Genomic DNA, 11,986 nt, shown 5'->3' with positions numbered 1-11,986 from the left:
AAAATTTTATCCCTATCTCATGGGAATATCGGGTTAAAAAGTGCCTATGTGTTATTCCAACGTCCAGCAACGTACATGCCAAATTTCATGACTATATAAGCCCAGCGGTTGTTATTTCAAGATTTTATCCCTATCCCGTGGGAATATCAAGATAAAAAGTAGCTTATGTGTTATTCCAGATATCCAGCTATCCACATACCAAGTTTCATGAGATTAGAGTCGTGAAATTTGGCATGGTTGTAATGTTATAATATAACGTCAATGAAAATCACGATGTAATTTTAGGGGATTCCCGCGAGAATTAAATAAAATCCCGGAATTTCAATTCAACTGCTGTATCTAATGATTTACGCCTGAGAAACCGCGGGAAAACGCTAGTAATAACTATAGAAGAAGTCGCCTGCGGTATTTCCGGACCGATATGAACTTCAAGCCTTCATGAAAAGAGCGTACTCCTACCTAAAAGGCCGGCAGCGCACTTGTGACTTTTCTGATGTTGCAGGTGTCCATAGGCGACGGTAATTACTTAACATCACACGATCCGTTTGCTCGTTTGCCCCCTATTACATAAAAAAAACAAGTTATAGCTTCCTGCCACCCAGTGTCAAATCAAATCAAAACGTTTTTTTGTAAGTATTTAGGCCACAAGACGCATGAAAAAATGACTTTCTGCCAAGTTTATTGCAGCATTCTTCTTGTCAAAGATGGTCTTCCCGAAGGCGCTGGTAGTTTAAAAAAAATACATGTAATACTTTCCGGGCTACTTGCAGAATACACGATTTGAATTTCACAACATTTATTGACATAAAAACACACTGCATCACAACAAAAATACAGTAAAAAACCTGCTTTTAAACAAAAAAAAACCGCATTCAAATCGGACCGCCGGTTTAAGAGCTACGGTGCCACAGACAGACAGATACACAGATACACAGACACACATAGCGCTCAAACTTATAACACCCCTCTTTTTGCGTCGGTGTTTAAAAACATAAATAGTAGAGGAGAGAAGAATTAGAGACGTTGTGCCTGTAGTGTGATGCCAAAAGGACTCGGCCCAGCATGTGCTAGAGCTGCAGCGCTGTGTGAATTTGAACTTGAATGATGATGATGGTGGTGATAAATTACGGTCAAATAATTTTTTTTAGGACAAACTAGTTGACTCAGGGACAGGGTTTAATACTCAAATAAAGGGAAAATATTTCAACCTACATTTTCAAAGATTTTGAATATCAGTGCCCTATTTCACGAAGCTACAAGTTAGTTACAATTTACAAGCGGTACAGTCACCAGCATTAATATCTGCCACAGCGGAGCGTGCAAAAATTTCTGACATGTCCTTTCCGGCCCTAGAAATAGAGTCGTATCAGATATTTATGCACGCTTGTTGTGTCAGATATTGGTGCTGGTGACTGTACCTAGTCTTTGTTTAACAGTATGCATTGAAAAGAGACTACCGCTTGTAGATTGTAACTTGTAGCTTCGTGAAATGGGCCTCTGGTGATCCGAATTTCTATTACAAAAGTAAACGATTCCATCCAACCGTTTCGATACAAATATGGCCGTCCGACCTCCGACATTACGAAGGTATGCTGCCGGTATCTACACCTGGTCGCGATTAATATGCTAATCAGAGAAATTATATCATACGATACCTGAATACATTTAATTTAGTATTACCTACCACAAATTATTACCTGAATGGCTTCGACAAAAGTATGACACGGCCGTACCTTTGTTTTTGTGGTCGACTAACCTGCTTGCTTTGCTTGCATGGGAACTACGGCTCAAGCTCTCTCATTCTGAGAGGAAGCCTGTGCCTAGCCATTGGCTTGTGCGTACCTACGATGGGATGATGATGACAATGCAACAAAGCTCGGTTATTGCACGAAAGCCTACATTCATATCGGATTCAATTCTATATTCGAATGCGACATGTTAAAAGAACAAAACAATTTTTAAAGGTTTAAATATATTTTATGAGTGTACAATTCGGAGCTGCGATAAATCTGCCGGACGGAATAAACTTCGAAACAAAAAGGCAATGACAACGAACGGATTTTGTATTTAGACTAGAATGTATAGTCACTTGCATATATCTGACACAACGGAGTGGGTAAAAATATCTGACACATACCGGCCATAGAAATAGAGTTGTATCAGATGTTTGTGCACGCTTAGTGGTGTGAGATACATGTGCTGGTGACTGTACTTACTTACCTATCTATCACACTCCTATTACATTATAGTTCAATAATTTGGTACTTTTATTTATTTATTTTATTTTATTTTATTCGGAAAACCAACAGCTTAAATTAACTAATACAGGTGGAATACAGAACATGTAACAATAGAGCCAATTAAAGGATAGTTTGCCGTAAATAAAAAAAATGAGTAGGTATAATTTCGTTGTTCCGTTGCAAATAAGTTGTATAAAAAAACAATCAAATTGATAACCCTTTCCTTTTTGGAAGTTGGTTAAAAATAGACTATGTGGTATTACAGAGAGACACACAAACACACACGCGCACACACACACGCAAACACGAACGCATGACACACGCTCGTGCCAAATAAAATACATGTTTGTTGTGTGTCTTACCGGATTCTTCTAAATAACTAGATCATCTATGATTTTCTGAACAGGTAGTAAATTTTTTAACACTCATAAAACGCTTCTTTTAAGAGTATAGCCTAAATTTAATAAGCACAGCTTTTAACACTTGGAATATAAGTGTGTATAAAATCACCTATACACACCGCTGAGTCGCGTTGCTCCGGAGACGAAGGGCTACGGATTAGCCCGAAACATGTCGAGCTAAACTCGATTTAAGACGTGAGTTATCCGGGTCATTATATTTAATAAAATCACCTATCTTTTAAATTCCCGTTTTTTTAATCAAAATGCATAACAAGAAATGAAATTAAATGAAATATTTTTATTGCAAGACCACAGTTAACAAGCTAAGCTTTTTAATGATATTGTACCTATCGGATAACTCACGTTTTAAATCGAGTCTAGCTCGGCGGCTCTTGCTGCTTGGTGGCGGGGAGAGCTGCCGAGTCGCGTTGCTTCTAGGAAGAAGGACTACGAATTAGCCCGAAACATCTCGAGCTAAAGTCGATTTAAGACGTGACTTATATAAGATATGAGCGAGTCTCACGGTCGTTTCATATTCAACATATAACTACTTTCTCGTAGCCTACAAAAACCCTAATGGCTTTTCCATTTTCTATACTTAGGACTTTTATCTATAATTACTGAGCGTTCCACAAAAATAATATTAAAAGGTTTTAATCGGAGTCCGCGCACTCATGGCATAACTTTTGAAGATGTAGCGTAAATTAAAAAAAAACCCGATATTGTCACTTCAAAGTTCAATATCTCAAAACCATTTGATAAAACATGTCTAAGAACCATCGCTAGAAATCTGGCTTTCAATTTAAAAAAAAACCGCGTTCAAATCGGTCCACCCACACAGACACACATAGCGGTCAAACTTATAACACCCCTCTTTTTGCGTCAGGGGTTAATAAGCTCGATAAGACCTCACAAAGTTGTGTTTTCACAACCCCGTATAGCACTCCTGAAGTTTGTAGAACCTTCCACTTTTCCCTTTGCGTTCGGAATGATTGAAGAGCTGTTGAGAACTTCTATTGGCTCAAAGTTTATTTTCAGGAGTTTAATGCTTAAATTGTAACATATTTCGACAGCATTTTTTACACGCCAGAATTTTAGAATTATATAACTCTGTTGGTTAAAAAAAAAAGCATTCCCTTTAACATGTAGTACAACAGTACCTACCACTACCATGAGTTTACAGTGACCGTACTCGGCGTAAATTATTTGTAGAGGCGCTGTACAATTCTCCATACAAATAAGTTCTGTGGTATTTTGTTTGGCATGGTGTGACGTCTGATATGGTGCGCGTCACCTCGTTTAAGTTAAGCTTTAACATGTATACTATGGCTATCTGTGGGATCCTGTAACTGACACTGTGTTGCTATTCCTTCTACATATATTGTGTTTTAGCTGTTGGTTCTCCTTAAATAAATAAATAAATAATTTACGCCGTCGTTATCGAGTAGATACGGTCACTGTAAACTCATGGTAGTGGCACAGAACTGATATGAATAATTTTTAGGGTTTCGTGCACCCGAGTAACAAAACTCATCACGTTATCAATCTACCGGACCCGTGTAGTTGAAGTTTGGCATACCTACTTAGAGCGGGTTCTGGAGGGAGTTGAGTATGCAAAATTAAAGGACCGCATTCTGTGAATAGTTTTGAACTCAGAAAAGCTTGCAGATTATGATTCTGAATGTTGCCAGGAGGTCCGGTGCGCGGTGGTCCATTTTTTTATACCTCAACCCCTAAGACATCATGTAAATGGACTGAAAAAATGCTTTTGAAACCATTTTAATAATTATTTTCCTGACAATATCCCATTTTTACAAGCTTTATTAATTTATTTTGCCCAAATACGAATATTTTAAATAAGTAAATGAATTTAAAAACTACAAGGCTTGTTGCGAATGTATCAATGTGTTATTTCTATATATATTTTTTATTAATTTGATGAAGCATGTGGCTGAATACTTTTATGTCTTTAATTATTCTTCCTTTTTTATTAAATAAAGATTTGATTTAGAACTCGGAGAACAATTTTGGGAGACAAAGTTGATAGAAAATAAAAGGTTTAAAAGGCTGAAAAAAGGTTTTGCACACGGTAATTGTGTGACGAGTGAAATAAAAGTGTTTAATTTTCAAGTCATAAAATAGATGAAAATTTTCCGTACCCCCTTGTCTTCGAAATCACTACAGTAATTTTTTCCATATACATATATATGAAATATATATATATATGGAATAAATAAATAAATAATAAATAAATATCACGGGACAATTCACACCAATTAACCTAACCCAAAGTAAGCTTAGCAAAGCTTATGTTATGGGTACTAAACTAAGCAATGGATAAATATAATTATATAGATAGATACGTACTTAAATACATATTAAACACCCAAGACCCGAGAACAAACATTCGTATTTTTCATACAAATATCTGCCCCGACACGGGAATCGAACCCGGGACCTCAAGCTTCATAGTCAGGTTCTCTAACCACTAGGCAGGCCATCCGGTAGTCAAATCAAATCTAATCAAATCAAATCGGTCGGTCGGTCGGGATATATAAATCCATAAAATAGTATTATACTAGCGTTGCGCGAATTTAACCTCAAATATTTTTGATTAGATTCTAAAAAAGAAAATGAAAAAGAAAATACTACAAGATACTTCATCTTTTTCTAGCTGAATGAATACATTTCGATTGGATTATTTTTAGTATAAAGTTCGTTCGAAAACACAAACTGCGAATGAATTATTTTCCTTTGATTATTCAGTACAGCTCAGTGCGGGGAAAAAGTTATATTCCATGTGACCTTCTCAAAATGATGGACGTTTTAAATCCCTCTTTTTTTAATAAGTATTCATTATTTCTACATCATTTGTACGAGGTTACAGCATTTTATTTATTTCACCATTATCCCTTATTATAGTTATTATATTATACGAGCTTTTACCCGCAGCTTCGCGTGCGTAAATGTGCGTAAATGTGTGTGCGGATCTGATAGTTAAATTATAATTCTACAATGGATTGTTGGATGGATGGATGGATGGATGGATGGATGGATGGATGGATGGATGGATGGATGGATGGATGGATGGATGGATGGATGGATGGATGGATGGATGGATGGATCGATGGATGGATGGATGGATGGATGGGTGGATGAATGGATGGATGGATGGATGGATGGATGATGGATGGATGGATGGATGGATGGATGGATGGATGGATGGATGGATGGATGGATGGACGGACTTTACTTTTTTTACTTCATGGCCTCTGCAGTAATGTACTATTATAATATAAGTGCAAGTAGGATAACTAAATTAATATACGAGTAATATTAAGATTACGATATGAAGTCTAACAGCCTTATTCATAAAAAGTTAGAGCCTCCTTGAAGGCTCCTTGAAGGCCCGATGCTAAAACATGATTCATAAACGTCTTTTAGCGCTAATCAGTCGATCAAGGCTCTGCTAAAGTTAGAGGACCGTAGACCCTCCTTTATCTCTCTGCTAAGTCACAAAATGGCCGCCACAAGTTTGAAGAGCTGATTTTGACTAGAGCAAAAAACCATAGGTACCGAAGATATTTATAGTGAAGGCAGGGCTACGCAGATTAAAAAAAAACAGGAAAAATTATTTTCAGGAATTTGTATTTAAAAATCCTCTAAATTAGCAACAATAAATTAACAATAAATATGAAATAAAAATAAGGATGATTAACATAATTATGGCTTTTTGCACAACATAAACATGCGGATCGGAAATGGCGGGAAAACAAACATCTCGCTTTTTATTTTTTTCTGGTATTTTGCTGTCACTGCTGTCAATTTTTTTTTAATTATCGATTAGGCCATTTTTGTCTTTGATTTGTCAAGGTGGCCAACATAACGCGTCTAATCCGTCTATCAGCAGCTCAACAACTAGCAGACTGCTAGCAAGCGTTTATGAATCATACTTCTTGACAACCGTCTAACAAGCTTAATCAGTCTGCTAAGTAACAGACCGATCAAACCTCAATTAAGGATTTTTATGAATAAGGCTGTAATTGTATAATTTAAAATCTTTGAGGCTAACTAGAATAGGTTCCAATATCACTATCAGTTTGTCAGTAACAAAAGGCCTTTTCAATATCCGTAAAACCATTCCCGCAGTTTTTATCGCAAAACACAGCCAGTTTTTGAAATCCTTCTACATCGGAGAGTCGGCCATTTCAATCGGGAAGGCTTGAAAGGAAAAAATCCATCGATCTCTTTCGAATCAAGGTCCTGTCGCAACATTTCTAGTAGCTATTATATGAGTTTTGAATGATCAATTTAACTTGGTCCGATGAGGGAAAGAAGTAGCGCGGAGTTGTTAAGCGTAGAGCGCGGCATAAGGCTTCATTTAACGAGTTAAAATACCCAAATAAGCAAAAATGCATTAAATTCAACTCTAGAAAGTATAGCCATCGGTACTATCGATGATTCCGCCAATGTCGCGGTTGGAAAAGACAGTATATCGGTCAAAAAGGCATTGTACCAGGGGAACACCCAAATGCTGCGAAATATTTTATTCCGAATTCGGTAATTCCGATTTTCAAAACTCCGATTTTCACAATTCCTAAGACATATAATTCCGATTACTTAAAAACACGAAATTTATTTTTCCGAATCTCAAAATATCGTTTTTTTATATCCGATTCTTACTCCGAAGAATGAAAAACACGAAATGTTATTGGCCCGAAGTACAAGTATTCCGATTATCAATTTTCCGAAATGACATTGTTCATTCGGAAATATAACATTCGGCAAATTAAACTTCGTGGTTTTAATAATCGGAATCTTTAATCTCGAATCTCGAATTAATATCAATCAATTTAGCTAAATTGACCTGCATATGATAGGTATAGGTTAGGTTAGAATTGCGTCAAGGTGCGAAGCGCCTTAACTACGCGGAATAGGAGCTTCGCGAAGCGGAGCTCCGTCGACCTTGTGTCACATTGCTGAAAATGAATCACAACTACTACTGTTTTAGGCCATTCTAACCTGCATAGCTTACGGTAATAAGTCGGGATTTATTATTGATCGGTGTAATGATATTCGGAAATTTGAAATTCGGTATTTTAGTAATCGAAATTCGTATTTATGACTTGTTATTGTTCGGTGTATAAAGTTCAGATTTTATATTTTTTATTTTCGGATTTATAAAAATCGGATTTATGAAGAATCGGAATAGTCATATTAGGAGTTTAGAAACATTCGGAATTATAAAAATCGATATTTTGAAATTCGTGATTCCGAGTTTCGGAATTTAGTTTTTCGTATTTATGCAGTGTACCCATTGTACCAGACCATGTTACTTTCACAGTAGGGGTATGGATGAAGTACGAGTAATCAATTGTAAATAATTCAACACTGACATTTATTATATGGCATAACAGCTTTTTGTCAGCAGTGGAAATCTTTTGATTGATATGAATTTTAACAGTTGAAGTTGAATCTGCGACGGCAGTAGCGTCTTTCGAACGTTAGAATCTTATAAAAAAAACTAGAGTTTTCCCGCGGCTTCGCACGCGTAAACTATTCTATCTGGTAGTTACAACTGAATTAGTTACAAATTCATGTGGGAAATCCCAAAATATATATCGTAATCTTCATTGAGGTGTTGTGTTAAGAACAACTATCCCGTGGGAATATTGAAATAAAAGTAGCCTATGAGTTATTTCAGACATCCAGCTATCTAGATACCAAATTTCATGACTCTAAGCCCAGCGCCATCTGGCGCGCGGCAATGAATGGGTCCTTACGTTACGTAGACACCGCGCAGACTTTAGTGTGAGAGGGCCTTCGCATCCCTTTTGTAGCACTACTGCGTCCACTCAACTAAACCTCGATCCATAACCCAGAAGCAATCTAACGAACCCAACCCATTATACCTCATTGCTCATTGTTTGCTATAGATTTATACTCTAAGGGGCTGTTTCACCATCCATTGATTAGTGTTAAGTAACGGTTAAATGTGATGCTGTCTCTATTTGTTTTGTTCGAATAGACGAAGACGGCGGCACATTTAACCGTCACTTAGCACTAATCAATGGATGGTGAAACAGCCCCTTAAAATTGAATCAAACTTAAAAAATCACCACTGACGTTGCGGCGTTTCTGCATGAACGTTAAAGTTAACGAAACATAAACAAGATTCCGTTGCTCGCAAGACGTTACTAACGTTGCGGCGACGTTACGTAGACAACGCGTAGACTTTAGTGTGAGGGGGCATCCCAACATCCCATCCCTTTTATAGCACCGCATCCACTCAACTAAATCTCGGTCCACTTCATAACCCAGCAGCACCACAGTCTAACGAACCCATTCATTCCGCCGCACCGTCCATTGTCCGCGAAAGATATGCTTTTAAAATTGAATCAAACTTCGCCATTAAAAGTTTGCCGAGGTGCGCTCACCTACCCGCTGATTCTGCGTAATTGCTTTTCCGTGTCAGTCGTTCAAGCCTTTTGGACATGTTTTGGGAAATCTAGATACCTATCATAAAAAAATATTAAAAATTGTCGAAGCAGTCAAAGCAATCAAAAGATAGACAAGACAGACATAAAAAAAACCGGCCAAGAGCGTGTCGGACACGCCCAGGATAGTGTTCCATAGCCATTACGAAAAAATCAAGTAATATTTTTCTAAGGATTTCGTATTGTGTACGGAATCTTCCAAGTTTATATGTATGTTTTATGCCTTAGGCTGTTATTTAATATTAAACTACTAATTATTCTCTTTTATTTATTTATTAACTTTGGCACACAAAACAAATTGTAAACATGCGGTACAGTAATGAGAATAATTAAGGCAAGAGATCATTTACAATTCAAACTATGTGTACACATCATGAAAAGAGTGATACAATTAAAACTTAAAGAAAAGAAAAGTATCAATATTTAAATAAATACAAGAGAAACTATACATGCATTATAAGAATAAGCTCTCTAAATTTTTAATTTCTAAATGCTATTTTTCAATTTCAGAATTTGTTACAGACAACTTAAATTAAATAATTAGTTTTTATCAAATAAATAAATAAAAATAAATATCATGGACACTTGACACCAATGAGGGCTATCGTATTTTGTCTCACTAGATGGCGCACTGTTGCGTGAGGTTTTTAAGCATGGCTTTCAAAGTCTGTTTTACAGGCGTGAAAACAAAGTTTAGATTAAATTATATTTTAATACCCTTAAAACCGTACCATAAAAATATCGAGCATGCCACAGTGTTGCATAGTCCCATTTTGTTCTGAAAAAAGGGAACACAAAAGTTTCCGAAAGACAAAACTGTCTCAAAACACAGACATTCATTGCCCCGGAACGCATATTTGCCATAATTAATTTCAGATATTGCAAAATATTCATAAAATTATTCTAATTATAAATAAACCCGCGTAGCTCACCCAAAAACTATGAGATTTGACATTTCGGAGACCTCACGCTACACTAGCGCCTCTAGTTGGCGAATTCATACGCGATAGCCCTCATTGAATTGACCTAGTCCCAAACGAAGCAAAGCTTGGACTTTGGATACTAGGCAACGGATAAAGTTACTTATATAGATAAATACATACTTAAATACATATTAAACATCCAAGACCGAGAATAAATATTCGTATTAGCGTTGATATACTTGAAATTTCTTTTTTTGTGTAGGTAGGTTACCTAAGTACATTATTTTATTATAATCCTAGTTTTAATTTTAACTTCATCTTTGATTATTGTACCCCTATCGGCAAAACTGTGAAATCTATCGGCAAATGTGATGTATACATATCATTTAATAATATTGTAAATCTGTTTTAAAAAAATATATATACCTCGTTGAGTTTCTTGCCGGATTCTTCTCAGCAGAGGTTTTTCCGAACCGGTGGTAGATTTTTTTTGACATTCATAAGTGCTTGTTATAGCCTAAATTGAATAAAGATATTTTGACTTTGACTTTGAAACATAATGTTGCATGCCTAACGTTTCCACCACTGTAATTAGTTACATATACATACATTATGTTTACAAATAAATCACTGTGACTTTGACTTTGACCACTTTGTCGGCGTGACTGGGATATGTATATTCATGCCAATTACAGCTTTCTAGTACTAACGGTCTCTGAGCTTAGCCGCGGACAAACAGACAGACGGACAGACATGGCTAAACTATATAAGAGTTCCTACTTGACTACGGAACCCTAAAAAGGTGTTTCTATACCAAATTGCTGCAACCGAAAAACCTAATAAGTAGTGTGCCTACTTCCGAAAATCTTATTTTTTATGTGTTTGTCTGCCTGTCTGTCAGTAGCTATCTAAAATGACCCCATTGCGTTCATTTTGCTTCAGAAAAGGGCTCTGCCAACACTGGATATTCATAGAAATGTACCTTCAAATTTCCATGGAACTCTCGGTGCGCGAGTTCAACTCGCAATTGGCAAGTTTTTTCCTAATAATCTTAATCCTTGATTCTGTGTAATCTGAATACGTTAATTACAAGTTAACTGAAGCAACTGGAGGCCTATGTCCAACAGTGGACGTCCTACCACGGCTGAATCACAAGTACAAACAAAATATTCTTTACTGGCTCGTCATGAAGAAAACAATTCGACCAATCAAAGGTAGCGGGAGAGAATTTTTCAAACGCGGGTTCATTTGCTGAAACTCGGGCTACTCATCGAGGGTGGCTACGGGTTAACTTTGAATGGTCTCGAGTTACGCCTGACCTTTCTTCCGAGTGATGGAAATCCTTGCCTCCTGATTCTGTTTCTTCTTAGCTATTTTTGTTCCAGAACTCTCTTTTAAATTGCAACACATAGCGCTATGCAATTATAATAGAACAACTTTAGAGGCTTTGCTTGGCTTTGCTTTGGTTATTAAGCGCGCCGTCAACTAATAACTAATACCTTTCTTTAGACGAGCAATTCTTGTATAATTATGTAATTATAAATGTCCGGGATCTCGTAAAAATGCTCTTACTACCTCGATGAAATTTGCTAGTGCGTGCTTTCGTGGGTAAATAGTCAATGTAGCTTGGTGCTTTCTCCAGGAGAAAGCGTATTTTCACGTGTTTGTAGGTTTCTTACATTTCTCTTATTTAAGTACCTACTAGCTTTTACCCGCGACTTCGTGCGCGTAGACAACATAAGTACCTAATACATTTTTTTTTATGGATGGTGATGTAACAGTATTTTTTTTCTATAAACCCAATTGACTTACCTACAACAAAACTACAGAATGTTTAAATTCAAAATACCACAAACGGGACTTATCACGCTATTTTATTACACAACTACTACTACTACTACTACTGTCTACTCGTGACCACGGCA

The sequence above is a fragment of the Choristoneura fumiferana genome, chromosome 13, assembly GCF_025370935.1.
Source record: "Choristoneura fumiferana chromosome 13, NRCan_CFum_1, whole genome shotgun sequence".
Lineage (NCBI taxonomy): Eukaryota > Metazoa > Arthropoda > Insecta > Lepidoptera > Tortricidae > Choristoneura > Choristoneura fumiferana.
This window is presented reverse-complemented; position numbering follows the sequence as displayed.